Here is a 27,022-nt window from a genome sequence, read left to right as displayed (position 1 = left end):
ATAGTATTTGCCACATGGACAGTTCAGAAGATATACGATGTGTGTGGTGGTACAAGTGACCACATGTTTGATTTTGTATCTCTTTCTGCACTCTGGGTGTTGAAAAATTGTCCCAGCTATCATCGCATTACATGTGACACAACCTAGACATTTATAGCATCCAGCTTTCTTGCTGAGCCAGGTAGTATGTATGGATTCAGTGATATCTGTCTTCACTAACAGATCTCTAAGGCTTCGTCCCCTTCTGTAGCCTATCCGTGGCTTTTGCCATTTAGTAAAAGGTAACTTCGGGTCTGCTTCCAATAACTTCCATTCCTCCTTTAAAGATTGAGTGATGCGATACTTGTCTGGTGTAGGTTTAGGTTGCTATAGGTTCACTACAGAAAGACCCTTCCATTGTCATACGCCCCGCCGATAAAGGCGGGGGCATAGTAGTTATGAACACTATAGACTACAAGACAGAAATCCTAAAACAACTGTCTGATACAGAAACATATCAACCTCTCCCGAGTGATCCTACGATGAGACTCAAAAAGAAAATTGATAACACCATACAACAATTGCTCATTGAGGGTCAGATCACACAGAACCATTACAGCTTCCTGAAACGGGACTTTCCTGTGGTTCCCTTGCTATATACACTTCCCAAGGTTCACAAGGATAGCAAGAATCCCCCTGGTAGGCCGATTGTGTCAGCCAGGGGTTCTTTGCTCCAACCACTGGCTGAGTATGTCGACTCCTTCTTACAACCTTGGGTTAAGCAACAAAGATCATACATTCGGGACTCTTCTGACTTTATGTCTCACATACTACGGATCACAGATATGAAACCAACAGACATTTTGGTCACATTGGACGTTTCAAGCTTATACACTGTTATACCACACACCTTGGGTATAGCAGCAGTGGCCAAATGTCTCAGACAAGTACCTTACATTGGTCCCTCTGAGGAGGTACTAATAAAACTCTTGGATTTATGCCTCTCTGAAAATTACTTTCGGTTCGATAAAACCTACTATCTGCAAATCTCCGGCACGGCGATGGGGTCCAATGTGGCCCCATCACTAGCCAATCTCTTCATGGCTGATTATGAGATCAATAAATTGAAGATATTTGAGAAATCTGAAATAAAATATTATTGTCGCTATATTGATGACTTGTTCCTGATATGGGAAGATGATGCGAACACACTTGACACATGGATTCAGACCATCAATGGGATTGATAGTACCATCAGATTTAGCCACACCACCAGCAATGAAGCCGTGGATTATCTAGATGTTCGAGTCTTCAAGAACGACACCAAGCTGGGTACTACTTTGTTTAGGAAGACAACCGATCGTAATTCAATCCTACATGCTCGCAGCTGCCACCAACCAAGTTTAATCAAGAACATCCCAAAAGCACAATACCAACGAGTGATCAGAAACAACACTGAGAATGAGAGATGTACAATGCAGCTTGAAGAAATGACACAAAGGTTTAAAGAAAGAGGATATAGCCAAAAGGTGCTTTCTGAAATGCGCACGTTGGCCATGATGCCCACAACGAACAAGACCATTGACAATCTGAAGTCACCTCAAATGACTTTTGTAACTACTTATACACCAGACAAGTATCGCATCACTCAATCTTTAAAGGAGGAATGGAAGTTATTGGAAGCAGACCCGAAGTTACCTTTTACTAAATGGCAAAAGCCACGGATAGGCTACAGAAGGGGACGAAGCCTTAGAGATCTGTTAGTGAAGACAGATATCACTGAAGCCATACATACTACCTGGCTCAGCAAGAAAGCTGGATGCTATAAATGTCTAGGTTGTGTCACATGTAATGCGATGATAGCTGGGACAATTTTTCAACACCCAGAGCGCAGAAAGAGATACAAAATCAAACATGTGGTCACTTGTACCACCACACACATCGTATATCTTCTGAACTGTCCATGTGGCAAATACTGTACCGGCAAGACGACAGATGATGCTAGGACTCGAATGGCAAACCATCGGTCAAGCATTAGATCTGCTATCAACAACGGGAAATCCGACCAACCGGTTGCTCGCCACTTTCTTGAAGCTGGACATACAGTCACAGACATGAGATTTCGGATCATCGACCATGTACCAAAGTTGAACAGAGGAGGCGACAGGGCGACAATTCTCCTAAAGAAAGAAGCCAGATGGATGTACGAATTGGGGACATTACAACCAAGAGGCCTCAATGTTCACACAGGGTGGCAGTGCTTCCTGTGATGGGAGTCCATTGATGAGAGTCCATCTAGCGATCTTCTGCAATGAGAGTCCTCGATTCATTTACATTGGCGAGAGTCCATGATCCCTTCTGATTCAGATTCTGCTCACATCACATTTCCAGTATGTTACTACATTTTTTAAAGTCAACACATACTGCTAGTATATCCTCAGTTGTTAATTCATCAATAATGGGTATATTTCCACACTAGATATGATTACAATAGGTTACTGTTGTTTTTATTGGTTGCTTTATTTGTTGTTTGTTTAGTTTTTCTTGGTCAGCAAATCGTTCATGTTGAGGTTTTTAGAGGTCGTGACTATGTGGGTATTGAATCACATATCTCCTATCCATTTTGAAGTATTGTTAATCAACTATGGCTATAAGAACATCTGGCTTTCAGCGTACCTGGGTAATTTTTGTTTTTTCGGCACTTATTGAGATAATACAGGTAGGCGTTGTGGGACGGTTTTTATCTATAGCAATGGGGTTACCCCCATGAGTAATTTAATAATTACTGATCCTGTGGGTTCAATTTTTGGTGTCTTTAGAACACCTTATCTCTTATTATCATTAAAATTTATTAGTTATCTTGTTGGATACCTGTTTGGTTTTTGTTTTTGTTTGATGTGGGGTGAAGATGGGCGGCGACCCGTGTGTTTTATGGTTTGACATATGGTGATGGTCTTTAAGAGTTCTGGGTTAATTAATAGGCCATTAAGCAATGGAGATATGTTTTCTGGCTCTTTTTTGAAATACTATGGTACTTAATGTAATATAGACACATTTTTTCGGGCTTTGTCTGTATATTTGAAATTAACATCAGATATGTCCAAATGGTGAAGTGAGGTAGATCGGTGATGTTTGCACTTCTTCTCATGTACATGAATAATTTTTTCTTAACAATAAGGCTATAGTGGTGTCTTTGATAAATTGTTGCGATCGCTATAGATGGATAGCACTATCCATGGGAATTTGCACAATTTATAGACATCAGGGCATGTACTTTCTTTAGGTCTCACGTGATTGGCGCACCAGGGGTATGTGGCCCCACACTATAACATCATTGGATGCTGCCACGCCAATACAATAGTATACCTGTCAACATTACATCTGTCAATATCGGATCGATTAACATGATCCTTGATGGAGGTACTTTGATAATTATGTTAGTGGAGTTGGAGGCATTATGCTTTGTTGGTTCACATGTTTCTGCGGCCCAGGTTAATATGCATTAAACACGGACATTGGGGCGTGCACTCACACATTTGATATACGGGATCTTACATACGTGATTGGTCGTTCAGGGGGGTGTGTGGCCCTACACTCCACCTTCATTAGCTGGTGACGCGCGATTACAACAGTTTGTCAACAAAGCGCGTGATTGGTGCTAGAGCGGTGTGTGGCTTCATGCTGATACGCCATTGGTCAGGCATAGATGCTTTTCTTATTATGCGAGAATAATGCAAGATCGGACTGACAACATTTATTATGTGTTAGGCACAAATGTCGATTGACTGAGGAGATTACACGAGACTATCTTTATTGATGCGCAGCAAGGCTATGTGCCATATTGATAGACTGGTTCCGCTATGTGTGGTGTGTTAGTTACTGTTGCCTCGAGGGGAGGAGGCAGATGCACCATATATTTATGTGATTGGTTGCTCGAGCCAGCACCTTTTGTGTTGATCATTGCCATTGGTGGGGGTAATTAAGTCACATTCATGCCCACACAGCCTTATTCGACCTTGTCACACCAGCTGTTGTCTGGATTTTCAGTTATATTTGTTGCTGACCCTGAACTTTGCATTTTAATTCACTTTTGAACACCTTTAATGCACTTAGACTAATACACATTAACACACACCAATACACATTATTGATTGACAGTTTTTTTATCCTATCAAATGAATTGACCTTTGGTCCTTAACCTATCAGGAGACTGGTTTCTCCTGATCACACACGCAGATCACAGTGATTGGGTAGCCCACAGGGGGGAGGGTTTTGTTCACCTTTAAATGTTTGATATTTTGTATTGCTCTTTGTCAGAGGAAGGGACTATTTTTGTCCCGAAACGTCACTAATAAAATTGCTATCACACAGATGACCGCAGTCCAGTGAGTGCTTAACCTTTCTAAAATTATTGCAACGCTCTATAGCACCCTGGCAGCTGTTGACGGATGGTGAGAGTGCACACACTCACAACATATATAAAATCTATATCTATATATATATATATATATATATATAAAAAGTAGGAGAAGGCACTCACTGGGTCTTTTCAAGTGTACTTTATTTCAAAAGTGTGACATTTCGGGGGGACACTACCCTTCCTCAGACAAGGAGCCCTTTGCAGTCAAGTAGAAGAAAACATGCAAAAGCATATTAATGCAATATTCATATTTAATAAAAGGTTTTCATTATACATTTACTGTGAATATTTTACATTCCAGTGTTCTGCACATAGCAAAATATGCTCTATGTATTTATAAAAAGATATTCCTATATATATATATATATCTGTATATATCTATACCTGTATATATATATATATATATATATATATATATATATATATATATATATATATATATATATATATATATATATACTGTACATATATATATATATATCACATTAATACAAGCTAGTTGATACTAGGTTGACTTACAAACAATTAATATGTCCTGTTAGGTACATACAGAAGAGCCATACATAAATATCTGGTGCAGACCCATAAATGATTATATATTTCTTACGGTAAAAAATAGAAAAAAATAGATACCTAGTGAGCCACGATATGCTCACTTCAAAAGACAGGGAAATCAGCACTCATAATAAATATGGCACAAAAAGTAGAAATGCAAATTTATAATTTATTCCAAAAATGTATTAATAGAGTACACACTGTAAAAATTCCCGCATATGAATGCCTCCAATAAGAAAAAGGTTCATACAAAAAAAAATCAAAAAAAGAAATCAAGGAAGGAAAAATAAAGAAAAAGAAAATAAAGTTCAATGATAAAACATGAGAAGAAAAAAACGGTCACATATGGGTAGTTAGAAACCGCAGCATGATTATTACGCATACATAAAATTCAAAGCATGAGTAGCCGTGGTAGACGCCAATGTCCCAAGCTCCAGTCTGCATACAAAGATTTCAATCAGCCAATGCCAACGTACGTTTCACCCCCATGTCATCTGGCAACAATGGGGCTTCCTCAGGGCTATGTTGCTCTATACGGACTGCTGGTTTTTATTCAGAATCCTTTAGCTCCGCCCTCGAGAGTAGGTGAAATATAGCTCGTTATATTTATGTACAGATATTGATGCACTATAAACATGTAAAATGTTACAACTCCTATACATATTTAAATTATATACATGTATACAAAAGTCAAGGTATATATAGATAGGTATATATTGTACCAAAATATCATCAGATAAATGTAGAAATATGTATTTATGAATAAATAGAACATATTCTTCTATGTGAAGAACATTGGAATGTGAAATATTTACCAGTTAGCGTAGTGAGACAGGCAGGGTTCAGTAACAGGTATCAGTTCAGCAGATAAGGGGTTAACCAGTTAGTGTAGAGAGACAGGCAGGGTTCAGTAACAGGTATCAGTCCAGCAGATAAGGGGTTAACCAGTTAGCGTAGAGAGACAGGCAGGGTTCAGTAACAGGTATCAGTCCAGTAGATAAGGGGTTAACCAGTTAGCGTAGTGAGACAGGCAGGGTTCAGTAACAGGTATCAGTCCAGCAACGATCTGTCACTCCCAAGGGTACACGAAGTAGTACCTATACTGGGGCAGTGACAGTTCGCTTGCTGCCTGTTTAAATACCCTTGGCAAGGCGACCGGCCAGCATCAGGAGCATGCGGCGATGACGTCAGTGCCGCACGCACACTGAGCTGACACAGCCCTAGGCAACGAGCATGGAGAGGACGCCGCCCCTAGCAACGGCGCGGCGTGATAAAAACTACAGGTGGTGTGGAAATATACAGAACTCTGAAATTTGTCAGAGAAAAATCTACTATTCATTTAAAGTTCAGGCTAAGGGGTCCGATTTATCAGTGTCTGTCCAACATGATACGCTGTAGCGTATCATGTCAGGCGGACATCACTGAATGCCGACAGCATACGTTGTTTGTATTTATCATTGCACAAGCAGTTCTGGTGAACTGGCTGTGTAATGCCGCCCCCTGCAGATCCACAGCCAATCGGCCGCTAGCAGGGGGTGTCAATCAACCCGATTGTATAGGATCGGGCGGATTGATGTCCGCAGCCTTAAGACCGCTGCTTCATAACTGCTGTTTGTGGCAAGCCTGAAGACTTGCGTGGAAACAAGGGCATCAGGGGCCATTCAGCCCTTGAAAAATTGCCCCCCTTGTGCTATTGCAATGTCTTGTTATTATGCATTTGTTGATTATGCAAATTTACTGTATTTACTGGTTCTTAAAAGGAACAGTAAACACCTTGAGATGTAAATATAAAATGTTTAGTTATGCATGGTAACAAAACTTTTTAATATACTATCATTATTTATTTTGACTCATTTTCATGTAATTTAACTCTAAAAATTTTTTTTTTTTTCTAATTCTCAGAACTAAAAAAGCACACTGCAAGGTAAACACTTCTCAAGATGAATCCTATTATATATATTCCCCTAATCAACTGCAATACAATTATATTAACATAATGAATGAATGAATGAATGAATGAATGAATGAATGAATGAATGAATGAATGAATGAATGAATGAAGCTAGCCTTGTCCTTAGTGGCCAAGAATGTCTTCTCCAAATAAGGCAAGTGTAAGGTTGTTTTGGCTATTGAAAAACAAACAAGATGCTAATTTGTTTTAAACATATTTAAACTTATTCTATTGCAACACAACAGAAATGACTTGCAATTATTTGGGCTACATTACAAGCGGTGCACTATCGTTAACTTTGGCATGATATTGCAAATTCATGCCCACGTTAACTTGCGCTCATTTTACAAGTTCAAAGTAAACATTACCGCACGAGCACAAACTAAATGTGTGCTCATTGGGATAGTGTAACTGAAGACCTTGTGTAAAGGATTAGGGCTAAATAAAAAGTTGCACCAAACACAACCATAATACATTTTATAAAGTGTTACAGTCATATATACCCTATCTAATAAAAAATATTTACAGAAAAATATTTGTTTTTATAAGGGTTAAAAGGAATATGGTATATGGTAAGGTGTTTGAATGGAAAGGGCTATAATATAGATAGATAGATAGATAGATAGATAGATAGATAGATAGATAGATAGATAGATTGATAGACAGACAGACAGACACACATTGGAGCCCTTTCCTCTCAAATAGCTGAAAAAAGAAAAATATTTTTTATTGAATATTAATATAAATAATGTTTTTACTCTGTTACTATAAATATTTTACATTCCAATGTTCTTTACTTAGAAGAAAATTTTCTTTGTATTTCAAAAAAATGATTTTTTTTTAAATATATATATACCTGTCTATATTCATATAGATGTATAGGTTTAGATATATATTTTACAAATAAACATCAGCTATACATAAAAATAAATATTTATAAATAAAAATATTTTATTCTATGTCAAGAACATAGGAATGTAAAATATTGTACTCACTTCGGGTTAGCACTGTAGGTCTAATGCTGTGTTGGCTCAGCGTGCAACCAATAGATGTTAGGTTGTTTTGTTTTTTTTAATTTGTGCTCTCCTTTAAAGTTTATAGGGGGAAGAAATTAATGTGGAGAGCTAAATAGTGCTTCATATCTGGCATATTGTGTTTACTATCCCTTTAACACCAATGACACATATTTACTATAATTTTCCTCTTTACATCAAGATAATCAATCAGTTTACTTTTAATAAACCTTTTATAAATAAATAAAAAATAAATACATACAACCATAATATTATTTCTACATATTTGGCAAAAGTAATTATTCCCACGTTTTTGCAAGCACATCCATTTTCATAACTGTACATGTGAACATTATAGAGAATTCTTCACAGCACATTTGACAAACAAAATAAGATATAATAAAACTCATTTGTGAAACCAAAATATCTCTGAAAGAAATTATCACAACATTACAACTCAAAAATTGCAAATTCAACGTGCTTGGTAACTGTCCCTTGTCACAACTTCATGTTGCAAGATGTGTTCCTTTCTAATCGACAGAGCTACATCTATCTGGGAACAGTTATCTTCTCACCCGGCAGGATTTATTCTACTGTTAAGGATACTGGCATCACAAAAATGTCTTCAAAACATTACTGAATAAATAAATACATATAAAAAAAACACGCCCTATAAACAAATCCACTATTACATATGCACAAAAGAAAGCTTTAGAAGTTAAAGGGACAGTTCACCCAAAAACTTTCTCCCCTTTAAATTATTCCCAATGATCCTTTTTACCTGCTAGAGTGTATTAAATTGGTTGCAAGTAGCTCCTTTACTCATATTTCAGCATTTTAAATAGCTGATTTAGCTTGTGGTTTCCCAACCTATACTGAAAGTTTTGATACTGGCGTATACGCTATTGACAAGCCTAAGTAAACACAGCCAGCAGAAGAGATTACACCCTCAGTGGGGGCATGATAGTTAAGTAATACAATGATAATTTTCCATTGTTCTCTCTATGTATTGAGCTTTGGTGTTCCAGACAAATAAAAGATAAGGAAGCAAGTCTGTGTACTTAAAAGTGATAACATAATGAGATCTGATATTACCTGAAGCTCAACCCATTGTAATAGGCTGTGGTTTCAAAGCACAAAACCAGCTACTTCAGATACACAAATAAACCCGAAAATGCAATTTCTCAAATATTTTATACTCTGCAGTTGATATAACAAGTCATTTAAAATACATTTATTGAAAAACAATTTTACAGTGTACTGCCCCTTTAAAAAAAGATGCAGCAGATTCTGCACCAAAGACTCAGAATGTGGGTGGACAGGTTCTCTTACTGGGAATATTCTCCTTTGAGACTTTCATATATGAGGGGCTGTGTTTACAAGCAAATTATTTTTGTAAATTATTATAACTTCAGATTTGTTTCTATTCAAACCATTAATAAAAGGTGCTCTTAAATTATTCATATGTTGAAGACATTTCAGTCTGAGTTTTTATATATTACTAATTCAAATTAAAAAATGTAAACCACAAAATACCTTCAGGTACTTTTCCTTTTTTTAACAGCAAGGTACTTTACCCCTCTTTCTTTTGGACACTTGGAAATTGTTCTTGAACTTTTCCATTTTACAATAAAATCACATAAAGATGTATACTCTTGGTCCATAGATACAGGTGATATGTGTTAAAATGAGCTTTTTGTGCAAATTCATTTCTGTAAAGTTTGTGCTTAAACCAAAAAAGTCAAATTGAATTATCCAGTTACGTCTTCTAATTTTCAAACATGTTTATTTTCTATTTAAGGCTGTATGTTTTTATATACAATAAAAAATATCAAAAGGTTTTGTCAAGTGTAAATAAATAAAGTTTTAAGGTCCAATCAACATAAAAATGCTCATATGCCCCACTTCTTTGGTGTAATATTTTTGTGATTGTTTTATTCTAATGAAAATGTTATGTTTGTGTTTTACTTTTATTAATGCACCGCTTGGTTATCTTCTCTTTGTTTTTTAGTCTGCAATGGCTCAGCTATGTTTTCACTGCATATGATTGGATGACTGCCTACAAGTCAAATAATGTTTGTTGTGATGTAATGGCGAAGATACTGTCATTTCTATATTGTTACGGACAACCTCTTCTACAACGTTTGTTATTCTAGATATGTTTATTTTTTTACTATTACATTCTGTATTTTGGTGCCTCCCAAATTCCAGTTTTTACTGGACCCACTGATTTATTTATATATGTACTTACTTATTAGTAGGTTTTTTGTTGAATCTGGTTTAGATTGCCAAAAAATAACTAATTGGGAAGATGTTTTTGTTTTTGGTTAATTACTACAAACAACATTTTTTTCCAATTATTCAGAGTTTTTATTAGCAAACAAATAATGAAAGGTACTTTTAACTAAACAACTAATTAACAAATGAATGAATCAATGAAAATGATCTAACTCAGTAGTTCATTGTTTAAGGGATAGTCAAACATAAAATAAGAACATTGTGTATTTTCTATATTTGGTTATCCTAATTAAACAATTCATTCTTATTGATTCAATAACTAATTAATGAAGAGTGCCACTCATTATTTATTTGGTAACAAAAACTAAAAAAAAAAAACAACTAAAAAAAGAATGTTTGTTGTAAAATTAATGGACGTCTAGCAAAAATGACATCCTCTAATTAATTATAGCAGGTCATTTCTTGCACTACTATGTCCCTTTTTTAAATTAATTGAGCACTATATGAAAGAATTTGGGACTTTATTGCTTCTTCCTATAATTTTTACTACTACATCCCACTTCCTAGAATGAACTCTCTATGTGTACCCAGTACTAAGCACTCATACCACATATCTCATCCATCAGGAAGTTCTGAATCCTAACCTTTCTTTTTTAGGGCTTTTCTAGTGCTGCAGCCAAATAATTTGGTTTAATTTCATATCAGTTGTTTAGAAACTGTTAAAACTTTCCCTCAGCTCTCTGATCTGCAAAAGCTATTACCACCATTAACCTTAAACGTGTCTATATTCTGAATGTAAAATAATTCTTCCCCTATGATTAGGTATAACTACATTTGATGACAGGACTAAATCCCAGTAGATCCTTAGTATCCTTAGTAGAGGACTTAAACTTGTTCTAAGCAGTGGTTTTCTAAAAAAATAAATTAAAAATAATGCAGAGACCTGAGAAGTTTTTAAGTGGAGCCAACCTGACGACATTTGACAGTGTATAATTATGTGGCATTCTAGAATCCCTATTGGTAAATTTTAATAGCAATCAGGAACAAGGAATACCAAAATAACGGATAGATTACGAGTCGTGTGTTATGAGTAAAAAAGCAACGTTAAGCCTTATATCGCTGCTTTTTTACTCCCACTGGTATTACGAGTCTTGAAGATTTAGGGGCACCGCACACTTTTTTGGCCTTACCGCAAATCAACTTACGCAAATTGCGTATAGTCTTTTTTCTATGGGACTTCCATAGCACCGGTATTACGAGCTTGTCTTGGGAGGCCAAAAAGTGAGCAGTACAGACTATCCCGTCAAGATTCGTACCGCATTTTAAAGTCAGTAGTTATGAGTTTTACACTACAAAGCCGTAGCATAAAACTCATAACTAAAGTGCTAAAAAGTACACTAACACCCATAAACTACCTATTAACCCCTAAACCGAGGCCCTCCGTCATCACAAACACTAAAATTAAATTATTAACCCCTAATCTGCTGCTCTGGACATCGCTGCCACTAGAATAAACATATTAACCCCTAAACCCCTTAAATGCAACTAACTAAATGAAATTAAATTAGCTAAATTACAAAAAAAAACAAAGACTAAATTACAGAAAATAAAAACAAATTACAAGATCTTTAAACTAATTACACCTAATCTAATAGCCCTATCAAAATAATAAAGCCCACCCAAAATAAAAAAAAACCTAGCCTAAACTAAACTACCAATAGCCCTTAAAAGGGCCTTTTGCGGGGCATTGCCCCAAAGACATCAGCTCTTTTAGCTGTAAACAAAAATACAAACAACCCCCCCAACAGTAAAACCCACCACCCACACAACCAACCCCCCAAATAAAACCCTAACTAAAAAACCTAGGCTCCCCATTGCCCTGAAAATGGCATTTGGATGGGCATTGCCCTTAAAAGGGCATTTAGCTCTATTGTGGCCCAAAGCCCTAACCAAAAAATAAAACCCACCCAATACATCCTTAAAAAATCCTAACACTAACCCCTGAAGATTCACTTGGAACAGCCAAAAGAATGCGAGCTCAATCCTATTGGCTTATTGGATCAGCCAATAGGATTGAAGTTCAATCCTATTGGCTGATTGCATCAGCCAGTAGGATTTTTTCAACCTTAATTCTGATTGGCTGATAGAATTCTATCAGCCAATCGCCCGTCTGGAGGAACACTTGTGCCGGCTTCGTTGAGGACATCTTGCCGCTTGGATGAAGACTTCTCCCGGTAAGTTGATCTTCGGGGGTTAGTGTTAGGATTTTTTAAGGGTTTATTGGGTGGGTTTTATTTTTAGGTTAGGGCTTTGGGCCGCAATAGAGCTAAATGCCCTTTTAAGGGCAATGCCCATCCAAATGCCCTTTTCAGAGCAATGGGGAGCTTAGTTTTTTTTAGTTAGGGTTTTATTTGGGGGGTTGGTTTTGTGGGTGGTGGGATTTGCTTTTGGGGGGGTTGTTTGTATTTTTTTTTACAGGTAAAAGAGCTGATTGCTTTGGTGGGGCCATGCCCCACAAAAGGCACTTTTAAGGGCTTTTGGTAGTTTAGTTTAGGCTAGGGTTTTTTTTATTTTGGGTGGGCTTTTTTTATTTTGATAGGGCTATTAGATTAGGTGTAATTAGTTTAAAGATCTTGTAATTTGTGTTTTTATTTTCTTTAATTTAGTGGGGTTTTTTTGCAATTTAACTAATTTAATTTAATTTAGTTAATTGTATTTAATTTAGGTAATTTATTTAATTGTAGTGTAGTGTTAGGTGTTAGTGTAACTTAGGTTATATTTTATTTTACAGGTCAAATTGTATTTATTTTAGAAAGGTAGTTATTAAATAGATAATAACTATTTAGTAACTATTCTACCTAGTTAAAATAAATACAAACTTGCCTGTAAAATAAAAATAAACCCTATGCTAGATACAATGTAACTATTAGTTATATTGTAGCTAGCTTAGGGTTTATCTTACAGGTAAGTATTTAGTTTTAAATAGGTATTATTCAGGTAATGATAGTAATTTTTAATTTTTATTTAGATTTATTTTAATTATATTTAAGTTAGGGGGTGTTAGGTTTAGACTTAGATTTAGGGGTTAATAAATTTAATATAGTGGCGGCAACGTTGGGGGTGGCAGATTAGGGGTTAATAAATGTATGTTGGTGGCGGTGATGTTAGGGACAGCAGATTAGGGGTTAATAATATTTAACTAATGTTTGCGAGGCGGGAGTGTGGCGGTTTAGGGGTTAATATATTTATTATAGTGGCGGCGACATTGGGGGTGGCAGATTAGGGGTTAATAATATTATGTAGGTGCAACAGATTAGGGGTTCATAAGTATAATGTAGGTGCCGGCGATGTCCGGAGCGGCAGATTATGGGTAATAAGTATAATGCAGGTGTCACAATGTCAGGGGCGGCAGATTAGGGATTAATAAGTGTAAGATTAGGGGTGTTTAGACTCGGGGTTTATGTTAGGGTGATAGGTGTAAACATAAAATGTGTTTCACCATAGGAATCAATGGGGCTCATTTTATTCTTTATAGTAGTGTCTATTACATGCAGTTATATGAAATCCCTTTGAAGAAGTATATACATTTGATGCAGATTTTATACCTTTAGAGCCCTTTAACAGTAACATCTCTAGCTTATACTGAGCTATTTCATGCATATTAGTTATTACATTTTGTACATTCATAACATACCACATGTTATTTGTTCATTTTGGTTATGTTAAATGACTATCAGTAATCTTTGTAACTCTTTGCTGAAACATTTGAGTACACTCTAATATAAATATAGTGCTGGATTACATCTCTTTTGTAATATTGTTTAAATAAAAGAGATGAGCCCAAGTGCCCAGATAAAAACCTCTAACTATGCACAAAGGCCCCCTAGCTGGCCAAATGGAAGATACAATAGTGGTGTGGTGTGCAAAAGCGCCTAAAGAGAAAGGCTGAGGTGGTTATAATTGATAAATCAAATACAGAACAAAAGGACCACTGGGGTGGCTGGTGGGTGTCTAAATGATGGTGTCTGGTGAGGTATAATGACACTTCTTATCTAAAAGAGTGTTTAATTACAATGAATCAGTAAAATCACAATCAGTAAAACACAAATGTTAAAAACAGTGAATCTATGACAGCAATAGAACATATAAAGCATGGATCCATGATACCTGAATTAAAAATCGCTAGACAATATGAGTGGTTTCAACAATGTGCAATGGATTATTACAACTTCACTCTTAGCGTAGATATGGTTGTGGGGTGTGTGGATGAGACTCCTATACTTGGAATATGTGTTGATACAATTGATCATGTGTTGATATAGCTATACATGTGTTGGAACAACTATGCATGTATTAATACTTAATTATGAATGGTGTCCACACTATAAATAAATGTGAACCATTAATAATAGTGTCCAAAGGTACTAATAAGGTACTAGTAATAGTGTCCAACAAGATGGTGATGTTGTAATATAATATGTGTCCAAAGTGGTGTATTAAACCATCCAAATATTAAAATGTCAGAAAGAGTTGCATAAAAAAATGCAAAAAAAGTGCAAAACTGCAAAAAAGTGCAAAATATTACAAACAATCCTGTGTGTTTCCACAGTGAAGGATAAAATAAAAAATAAAAAATACATGTGTGTAAAAATGAATGATAAAAATGAAGATCAAATAAAAATAAAAATGGAGATCAAAATAAAATTAAAAATAAGTAAAAATAGTGAATTAAGTCAATGTTGTAGCTCCTGGGCCTCGATCCGATATAAATCGTCGCCTGCAAAAGCCGGCGACGCCAATATTTGTGTGCGTTTGGTATCCTATATACGGAGTAACTTAGAAGTTACGCGCGTATATTTCTGCCTTCGCCCATAGTTTTTTGTCCCATAGACTGACATACAAAACACGCGCAGTTTGGTATCCAATATACTGCGTAAGGACTTACGCGCGCAGATTTCAGAAAATCTACTCCATTCTCATCTTGCCACAAATTGAAGGCGCTGCAACCCTTGCACTGACTTAGAAACCAACGTAACTCTCTGAAGGCCTAACAAGTGCTTGCTTAACAACATACATATCAGCAGCTTGATCACAAATAGTTAACCTCTTCAAAGCATTTATTATTCCTGCCCCTGCAAGTTTGTCAAACCAATCACAAAGGGATCAATCATGGGGCACAAGGGGTCATCATGGGGCACAAGGGGTCATCATGGGGCAAAAGGGGTCAATCATGGGGCACAAGGGGTCATCATGGGGCACAAGGGGTCAATCATGAGGCACAAGGGGTCATCATGGGGCACAAGAGGTCAATCATGGGGCACAAGGGGTCATCATGGGGCACAAGGGGTCATCATGGGGCACAAGGGGTCATCATGGGGCACAAGGGGTCATCATGGGGCACAATGGGTCAATCATGGGGCACAAGGGGTCAATCATGGGGCACAAGGGGTCATCATGGGGCACAAGGGGTCAATCATGGGGCACAAGGGGTCAATCATGGGGCACAAGGGGTCAATCATGGGGCACAAGGGGTCATCATGGGGCACAAGGGGTCCTGGAAGCCCTACAATCCCCTGTTGTTCTGTCTACACATGCTGATTCTATAGTTGCTGCTGAGGTCCATGGTGATGGTGCTGCCCCTGCTGCAGCTGGTCATCGAATTACATACTGCGGAGTTCCACTGCATGTTAGTGAAACTACTACATCCCACCCCCATTCCCTTAACCACCCTAATTACAGAAAATATATCATTAGTTCAATTCATGTTTTGGTCACTATGATTTATTGACTATCATTTAGAGGAATGAAAATGGATGTTTATACCTTATGTTCACACCTTCTGTAAAAACATGATTATTTAGATATATATACCCATGTGCAGGGATAGGCAAGGTGTCCTTCACTAAAAGTCTTTACCTTAGAAAATGTCCGCCACAGCCTTGGCTCGTGCCTATCCCTGCACATGGGTCAATTTCTATTGGATGTGAGAAACCTTGATTTACATCTTAAAAGTGAATATCACTATATGTATCCTTCATACACAACTATGTGATGTGGTTTAGAGAACATGAATATGTCATAAACATGATGATATTACCTTTTCTGGGCCATTTCCACACAGGTCTTATTATATTTTTCAAAAATATTAGTGTACTAAAACACCCCTCACATGGATGTGGATGACAATTATATGGTAAATAACAGAGGACAAGATTTAGGATGAAATATAACAATTTTTTTTTTTTTTTTAGGCTTCTTAGATGAGGGGGCTGAGGGGCCTGGAGTGGCTCTCCTGCCTCTCCTGGGTTGTGTGGATTCAGAGGATTCTGCAGGAGTGCTGGCCACAGATGAGAGGCTGGAGGCAATGTCCTGCTAGTGTGTGAAATGCTCCACCAACACACCCAACAGTTGGTTTTGTTCCCGCCATCTGTTGTCACTCTGAATCTGCATGTCCAAAATAACTCTCAGCATCTGAAATTGGTTCTGGACGATACCACTTAAAGATGCTGCCATGTCCCATTGCAGCTCAATGGAACGCTGTAGTAAAGTCTGTTGGCTCCTGTAAAACCTGCGTTGGTCTCTCGGCATTCTCTCGCAGGTTGATGTGAGCCTCTCGCAGGTTGATGTTTGCCTCTCGCAGGTTGATGTTTGCCTCCTCTGGAGGGCAATGTATTTGTCGCCCAAGGCAGAAGTCAGAGGATCTAAAGGCTCTTCACCAGCAGGGATTCTAGGCACAGGTTCACCTCTAGCTGCTGTTGCATCTGGAACAATGCTGGCTGGTGCCTCTGGAGGAACAATGCTGGCTGGTGCCTCTGGAGGAACAATGCTGGCTGGTGCCTCAGCAGGAACAATGCTGGCTGGTGCCTCAGCAGGAACAATGCTGGCTGGTGCCTCAGCAGGAACAATGCTGGCTGGTGCCTCTGGAGGAACAATGCTGGCTGGTGCCTCAGCAGGAACAATCCTGGCTGGTGCCTCAGGAGGAACTACCACAGCTATATGCTCCTCTTCATATGCTGGAGCTCTTCCAAGGGAAGTGGATGGTGGAGCTCTCCGGGTGGACTGGTAGTCCCATTGACGACTGGTGTGCGACAACTCAGCCTGACCAGTTTGTATGTCCTGCTGGTAAAAGTCCTGACTGGCCTGATATTGGGAGGGGGGGTAAAGACATCTACCCTTTGGGGATGCCTTGGCTTCCCCTCATAACCAAAAGAATAGTCCTCTGGCCAGGGCTCCTGCCAGGGCTCCTCTTCAAATCTTGGGGGCATGACATATGGGTCCTCAACAGAGGCAATCAAACCCACCTCATGCCTGGGAGCATACTATTGATGTATTCTCTGTACCGGTGGTTGAGGTGGAGGCATTCTCTGTACCGGTGGTTGAGGTGGAGGCATTCTCTGTACCGGTGGTTGTGGTGGATGCATGCCCCTTTGCACCCTGGTGACTGGAGGTTCTGTGGAGGAGTCAAATGATGAGAGTGATTAGTACAATCATATATATGTCCATGTGGGCATACAATGTACATTGATACATGCTAGGGCCTATACTCATTCTCATGTCAAACTCTATAACATGCATGTGCACATTGTGATTAGTGATATGAGGGTTTTTAATATGCAAAGTATACATATATTGTGTTTCATACAATAGTTCTGTGTACATGTCAGTGATGGAGAAAATGTGTTCTTTAAGTGACACTATGGTCACACAATTTCCTTTAGCCTGATGTAGGCACATAGCGTGCTTTCTTGAGCTAAAAGTATTGTGATGGTGAAAGTGTCCATTTACTGAAAACTCTACATGTGGCTTGTGGCCTGTGTTACTCTGAGACATGTTAGTATTTCACTATTCCACCTCATATCATGAATTTCAATGTGTTAAGTATCATTAAATGGACATTAAACCCATTTTTATTCTTTCATGATTCAGCTAGAGCATGCAATTTTAAACAACTTTGTAATTTACTTCCATTACCTAATTTGCTTCATTCTCTTGATATTCTTAGCTGTAAAGCATATCTAGATATGCTCAGAAGCTGCTGATTGGTGGCTGCACATCAATGCCTCATGTGATTGGCTCTCCCATGTGCATTGATATTTAATAAACAAAGAATAACAAAATAATGAAGCAAATTAGATAATATAAGTAAATTGGGATGTTGTTTAAAACTGTATTCTCTATCTGAATAATGACATAAAAAGCTTTGGTTTAATGTCCCTTTAATGTGAAATCTAATTGTAGATGTTTTTGTTAGTAGGCCAAATACCATGCTCCTCATTGTGTACATGAATGTGTGACATTAAAGGATGTTATATCTCAAATACATATAATACTGGTGTGTGGGATGTTACTCACCAGCATGCTGTGCTGATGTTGCAGTCCCTGAGTCACAAGCCCCTGGAAGTCCACGGACTGCTGTGACGCTCAGGGACCTGCGAATGAGCTCCTGCCACTCATTATATTCTGCCTCCTGGTGAGGACCACCGCCTGTTCCCCTCTGCTGCATGGCTTCTTGGCCCATTTTCTCCTTGACCCGCCTCTTGCAGTCATTCCACCTTTTCTTGAGCCCATCCACATTCCTCCTCTGCTGGGCCACGCCGTTGGCTGCCTCCTCGACCCTCAGCCATGCATCTTAACGCCTTCAGGCAACTCCTTTGCCCTTCTCTTGGCCAAAGAGGGCGGTGTGGTTCTCCAGGACTGCCTGGACTAGCGCAAGGTTTTCTGCAAAGGAGAAGTTGGGGCACCTTGTGCGCTCCTCGTCCTGGGCCGCCTGGCTCCCTCCCTGGGATGTCCCTGGTGTGGGTTCCTCCCTATCCTCTCCCTCCTCCCCCCTTCTATCCCCATGTGCACCCTCTGTCCCTCTTCTGATTGTGCCTAACCTTGGGGCAACCCCACTCCCATCCTCCCTTCTAACTCTCCCCCCTCCACTCACTCCCTGACGGGGACCCTGCTGCTCCTCCTATCCATAATACTCTCCCTGCAACTCCCCTTCCCTCCTCCCCCCGCCCTAGCTCTCCCTGTCATCCTCAAACTACACACACTCACACACTCCCACTTCAATCACAACCAAACACTCAGCCTATCACACTGTAAAAGATAAATAAAATGTGTGAGGTGTTAGAAAAAAAAAAGTGTTGTGTATTTTGTATATGTGTGTATGCAAAATGTGTGCAATATATAAAAAAAAGTGTAAGTAAATGTACAGGCTTACCAATCCGACAATCCGACCTAACTAACTTAATGAAATGCTCCTCTCTCACTACTCTTACCACTAATCTCTACTCACTGTAGTGTGCTGTAGCTCCAAGAACCAACCAAACACACTAAAGAAATGGCCGCTGCGCATGGGTTTATGTATGAATTTTGAATGGCGTAATTACGTGGCACATCTTTTAGAACTGGCCGTTGTTTTTTACGATTCGTAGCCTAATTTGCATAAAACTACACTTTATTGAGACTTTACGTGAACAAAATACTGGCGTAAGTACTTGCAACGACTAAAATGTGTATTTGCGCACATTCTAGTTGATCGCAGGTTTTTCCTACTTACGCCAGTTTAGCATCTGACGGCACAGTATATTGGATAGGTCGAGATGCGAGGTGAAATTACGGGGGCGGCGCGGGTTCCCTCGATTGCGCCAAAAACTACGCCGTATATTGGATCGTGCCCCTGGTGTCTAAATGAGAAGAGAGTAAACGTTAGTTTACTCTCTTCTCATTTACACACCAGGAGCTACAACATTGACTTAATTCACTATTTTTTACTTATTTTTAATTTTATTTTTTTACCCACGTGTATTTTTTATTTTTTATTTTTTATTTTATCCTTCACTATGGAAACACACTGGGATTGTTTGTAAGATTTTGCACTTTTTTGCAGTTTTGCACTTTTTTTGCGTTTTTTATGCAACTCTTTCTGACATTTTAATATTTGGATTGTTTAATACACCACTTTGGACACTTATTATATTACAACATCACCATCTTGTTGGACACTATTACTAGTACCTTATTAGTACCTTTAGACACTATTATTAATGGTTCACATTTATTTATAGTGTGGACACCATTCATAATTAAGTTGTATTAATACATGCATAGTTGTTCCAACACATGTATAGCTATATCAACACATGATCAATTGTATCAACACATATTCCAAGTATAGGAGTCTCATCCACACACCCCACAACCATATCTATGCTAAGAGTGAAGTTGGAATAATCCATTGCACATTGTTGAAACCACTCATATTGTCTAGCGATTTTTAATTCAGGTATCATGGATCCATGCTTTATATGTTCTATTGCTGTCATAGATTCACTGTTTTTAACATTTGTGTTTTACTGATTGTGATTTTACTGATTCATTGTAATTAAACACTCTTTTAGATAAGAAGTGTCATTATACCTCACCAGACACCATCATTTAGACACCCACCAGCCACCCCAGTGGTCCATTTGTTCTGTATTTGATTTATCAATTATAACCACCTCAGCCTTTCTCTTTAGGCGCTCCGCACACCACACCTCTTTTGTAATAGTGGTTAGTTAACACAGCATTTTCTTGTTTATATTTTTAAATTTGTTTAAGTGCTCTGCACCAGATACATGTTGTGTTTTGTTAGATTAATGTTGCTAGTTGGAGTAATAAGCAATAAGTTTACTCCCAGTTTATTTTACTAACATGTAACTTACATAAAGCCTAATATGTGCACAGTAAAAAGTGTTATACAAATGATGTAAATGTATGTACTGAAAGCTTTTACCTGTAATTTACCTGACTACAACACTGTACTATCTTTTGATGGTTTTATGTATGCAAAAGTAGTAAACATTATTACCTTTAGGTTGCATGTATAAGCTAAATTATGACTTGTGAATATTGTGTAAATAACATAAGACATTGGGATCAATTTAAAAAGTGTCAAGTGGACAACGTTCGCTATAATGTACCTTATCCGCCCAACCTTGTGGCAAATGGGCAACTTCTGCTGCCTGCGTTTAACATTGCACAAGTCACTGCTTGTGCAATGCCTCCCCCTGCTCACTCTCAGCCAATCGCGTGCAAGTGGGGGCTGTCAATCTTCAGGATGATTGAAATCTGACACACTTTAGGTGTTGGAGAAGTTAATTAGCAGCTGCCTTAAAGGAATAATTTAGTCAAAATTAAACTTTCATGATTCAAATAGAGCATGCAATTTTAAGCAACTTTCTAATGTACTCCTATTATCAATTTTTCTTTGTTCTCATGGTATCTTTATTTAAATGTAAGCTTAGGAGCCGGCCCATTTTTGATTCAGCACCTGGGTAGCGCTTGCTGATTGGTGGCTACATTTAGACACCAATCAGAAAGTGTTACCCAGGTGCTGAACCAAAAATGGGCTGGCTCCTATGCTTACATTCCTGCTTTTTCAAATAAAGATACCAAGAGAATGAAGAAAAATTGATTATGGGAGTAAATTAGAAAGTTGGTTAAAATTGCATGCTCTATCTGAATCATGAAAGTTTAATTTTGACTAGACTATCCCTTTAAGACGGCAGCTTCTTAACTAGCATTTCAGGCTCACCTTGAATGAGCCTCCGAAGTTGCTCTCTCAGCTTAATTTAAAGAGCCCATTGTTGTCCCGTTTTACAGATGCAAACATAAAAATATTCCAAAATCAAAACAGTGTGGATAAAGGGTTTTGTACCTGCATATGGATTTTAATCACAAGAAACAGTAGTTATATGCACAGAATATGTAACTGCTACAGTAAGAATGTTATATTGTTTAAAGTGAATGTAAATTTTGACAAATGTGTGTTTGGTTTTTAAAAATCCGGGGAAAACGCTGCTCCAGCTTTGCAAGAAGAAAAGGTAAGTATTTTAACAAAAGCGCTAAAATGTAAACTTTGATGAATGAAAGCGCCCCTGTTTTTAATAGGAATTTTAAAAATCGGGCACTCATTTGTCAAAGTTTGCATTCACTTTAACTAATCGAAAAATCCATAGTAGCAAATAAAGAACTTTTCAAAAATATAATTTTCTTTTAAGATCAAATTTCAATACATTTTCAAATGTATTACAATAGCTATATAAGAATTATTTTCAACGTACTTAACGCTATTATTATTTTTAATGAAATTAAAATTAGAAAACAATTAGAACTTTTATTTTTTTTTAAATATTTACAAAAAAAACTTTATGTCCTTTTAAAGAAAATGATGCTGTCAAAAAATATGTTAGTGAAATATTGAATTTTATATCCATACTGCAATAAAAGAAATCTTCTTTCCTTAATAGATGCCACTTCTGCACTAAATTGTATGCCAGTTTGTGGATGATGGACAATTTTGACACACTTTCAACCCATTTAGCACATTTACTGAGTGAATATATCCATGCCAAAAATAGCTGTAACTCAAGTACATCCGAATGATGCACACGAAGAAATGTCTTAAGTCTTCTCTGACGCAGATGGTGCTATCAGGTTTAATATATTATAGATATACAAAGATGCGACAGACTTTTTCATTTCCTAGTATCAGCTTTTATTGCAGAAATGTGCAATACTCTATTGCTTTAAAAAAACAAAACAAAAAAAAAAACGGGGATTTATGGGACATTCCATTACTTAAGGGCAATCATAATTTCAAAACTTTGAACTACATCTTTTTTAAAGGCCAGTGTAGTCAAAATGAAACTTTAATGATTCAAATAGAGCACACAATTTTCCAATTTACTTCTATTATCAAATTTGCTTCATTCTTTTGGTATCCTACTGAGAGCTAGCTGAACACATTGGGTAAAGGGCATATATTTGCAGCCTCCAATCAAAAGTATTCTTTTCACCAGCCAATACCAGGAGAATGAAACAAATTAGATAAAAGAAGTAAATTAGAAAGTTGTTTAAAATTGCCTTTTCTGTCTTGTGACACTTATTTTGTTTCTTTATGAATATGTAAATGAGTATATTAGTATTGAAGAGATATTTTTTATATTTGTATTTTTAGTGTACTTTATATATAACATATTACATTAATTAATATTTTAAAATTAAAGCGCAATTAAACTCACAAATTAACAAAGCAAAACATATTATTATTATTATTGAAAGTATAACATTAATACAATATTATTTTAGGGGTAGATTTAACAAGCAGTGGATGCTGCAATCTTAAAGGGACAGTCTAGTCCAAAATAAACTTTCAGGATTCAGATAGAGAATGTAATTTTACATTTTTTTCCAATTTCCTTTTATCACTAATTTTGCTTTGCTCTCTTGGTATTCTTAGTTGAAAGCTAAAGCTAGGATGTTCATATACAAATTTCAAAGCCCTTGAAGGCTGCCTCTTCTCTCAGGGCATTTTTACAGTTTTTCACCACTAGAGGGTGTTAGTTCATGTGTGTCATATAGATAACACTGTGCTCATGCACTTGGATTTCCAGTGAGCCAGCTCTGATTGGCTAAAATGGATGTCTGTCAAAAGAACTGAAATAAGGGGGCAGTTTGCAGAGGCTTAGATACAAGATAATCACAGAGGTAAAACGTGTATTTATATAACTGTGCTGGTTATGCAAAACTAGGGAATGGGTAATAAAGGGATTATCTATCTTTTTAAACAATAAAAATTCTGGTGTAGACTGGCCCTTGTCCACCACGTTTTTAGGTGACAGACTTCAATCATCCCAATCCGATCGGGATAATTGACAACCCCTGCTAGCGGCTGATTGGCCACGAATGTGTAGGGGGCGGCAATGCACAAGCATTTCACAAGAAATGCTTGTGCAATGTTAAATGCCGGCAGTGTATGCGGTCAGCATTTAGCGAGGTTGAGCGGATATGATTCGATACAGCAAATCATGTCTGCTCGTCCCATAATAAATCTACCCCTTAATATTTATTTTGCTGGTTTTTGTTGTATAATATACATCTGAAAATAGTTTTTGTTCTACTTTCTCCTAAGAGGGATTGAGTTAATACTGTTATTTACTTTTCTAAAAAACTAAAGTGGATTATCAGTTTTGCATCAGCAGTCATAATAGGAAAAGTATTCTTAGCAATAACAGTGGTCAAATATACAGTTATATTTAGCTGTAAGAAGGTGATTTAAAATGAATATATGTCTATTTTGTTTAAATACATTTTTAAAAATTTAGCATTAAATAACTAAGCTGAATTTGTGCTGGAAGTAAAAAGGGCATAGCTACTACAATCTTTGTAACTGTACGTGCAAATTAAAATTAATGCTCAAATCCTATATATGTGTGTTAGTCTGTGACTGGTTAGTAAAGGCCCTTTGTTCTGGGGGACAGAGAAATTAGTGAGAAAATTATATATTTATTTGATTATTCACTGGAAAATTCTTCTTAAACGGACATAAAACACAATTTTTCTCTTCCATGATTCAGGTAGAGAATAACATTTTAAATAAAAGTTTCCAATTTACTTCTATTATCAAATTTGTGTCACTCTCATGTTATCCTTTGTTGAAGATCTAGATAGGTAGCTTGCACATGTCTGGATCACTACATGACAGGAAATAATGCTCTTGCTAGTGTATAACATTGTTGTCATATAGTGCTGCAGACACGTACATGCTGCTGAACTTACCTTCCTGCTTTTTAACAAAGGATAATAAGAAAACAAAGAAAATGTGATAATAGAATTAAATTGAAAAATTGTTTACATTTTTATGTTTTATCTTAAACATTAAATATTTTTGGGGGGTTTTATGCCCCTTTAAATATGAAGACATATTATCATGCAGATTATCATTGTTGTTAAATGCAAATTTAAGAATATTATCAGCTATTTGCTAAATAATTCTTCTTGTTGTAAGCAACAATAGCGTGCATAACCATGCTGAACTCTACCACATTGTCAAAACCCAATATAAGTATTTAAAAAGTAAACAAGAAGAGAAAGACGAAAACCGGAGCCAGGGTGCCAGTGCAAGGATGATTTTATTCAAGTAGGTTATGGAAGCACCTGCTAACTGATGCGTTTCATTTTTGAAAAGTATTCAAGTATTCAACAGTTAAAATGTCTAACATTTAGTTTGAACTATTTCCGGACTTCAGAAGCACCATGTTATATTTTCTCTACAGAATATGAGACTCTCTTTGCATTTATGTAATGAATACTATATATTTTCAATAAAGCTTGTTTGGAAAAAAAAAAAAAAATGTCTGACTTTATTATGAAATATGATTATTTCCCATGTTATTCTTTGTTGAAGGGATACCTAGATAGGTTTTTGGAGTACTGCATAGCAGGATATAGTGCTGTTATCTAGTGCTCTTAAAAATGGATATCATTCTTGCAAATCTACTATCATATAGCTCTCTAGACACATGCATGCTCCTAAGCTTATGTACCTGCTATTCATCAAAAGAAAAAGACAACCAAGAACAATTGACTATAGAAGTAAATTAGAAAGTTATTTAAAATTGCATGCTCTGTCTTAATCATGAAATAAATATGTTGGGTTTCATGTGCATTTAACTATTATGAAAGGTGCCAATTGGAAAAAGCTAAACATAATAAAGAACACGTACCTATTGCAACTGCCTATCAAAATGTATGGTTTTTCAGTGTTAGTAAAATCCCCTCATTATATGGAGACTTGCAAACTCTTGAAGACCATTTTTACTTCCAAATAACCAATTGTATTTATATTATGAACTTAAAGAGACATGTAACGTGTTAATAATTTAATATAAAATGTGTTATCATGTATAGTTAAATATTTTTTTATTTAGACATTCTTTATTTATTTTGCTCCCCTTTCTTATAATTTCACTCTGAAAACTTTGGGTTTTCCTTTAATAAGAGCTGGAAGTGCACACTCCAGACTTCCGAAGCCTTATTTCTGTCCCCAATTGGCCTCAGAAGAGGTGATAAGATAAAATACTGCAAAAGTCAGCTGTGTTTCAATCAGTGATAAGTCTGTATTGCCTCCTCTAACTATGGCAAAGGGTGGTAGGATTTGGCCATCGCAAACAAATTGTGGTGAATAAGATTTCACACTCAGCTGATATGTTAATTTATTTCAATGCTACACAATACTACACAATAGTAAATCCAAGATGTTGTATGTCCCTTCAGCTGTGCCCTCTGTTGAATAGTCAAGTCATGGCTGATAGGTAAGAAAACAAGCATGGATTTGTTAGGTATATGGTAAGCAAGGGGATCGCAAATCCCATAAACTGCTTTGGAATGCTCTAATCTCTCACAGTTTTTTTTGTTTATTTAATGATGTTCACCTATCATAATAAAGTATTAAAGATGACCCAAGGACAAATATATCTCCTGTCTAAATAAACAAATCCTCCAGGTGCTGAGAAAAAAAAAAAAAACCTTAAATGTGTCACTCAATCTACTGCTGTCTATACAGAGACTCACTTTGGTGTGTTTGGAAAAACATGAGACTATTGTTTAAAGGGACATTAAACCAAACATTTTTCTTTCCCAATTCGGATAGATCATACCATTTGAAACAACTTTTCTTTGTACTCACATTGTATACTTTGTTTCATTCTCTTTTATCCTTTGTTGAAGAAGCAGTAATGCACTACTGCTGGGAGCTAGGTGCCAACATCAGTCATCAGCTTCTGAGGCTATCTAGGTATCCTTTTCAACAAAGGGTACCAAAATCACAAAACAAATCACATGATAGAAGTATTTTTTTTTTTTTAAATCACATGCTCTATATGAATCATGAAAGAAAAAAATGTGGGTTTCATGTCTTTTTAAACACAAAAACATTTTTATAAGCATAGTATTAAGTTATTCCCCACATTCTCTAGTCTTGGGTGCCACCATTTTGAAATCTAGTTTTCACTGCATTTCAGTCCTGACCTGATTGCACATGTGCAGCAACTC

This window comes from Bombina bombina, chromosome 10, assembly GCF_027579735.1.
Source record: "Bombina bombina isolate aBomBom1 chromosome 10, aBomBom1.pri, whole genome shotgun sequence".
NCBI lineage: Eukaryota > Metazoa > Chordata > Amphibia > Anura > Bombinatoridae > Bombina > Bombina bombina.
Note: the sequence above shows the minus strand (reverse complement) of the source record.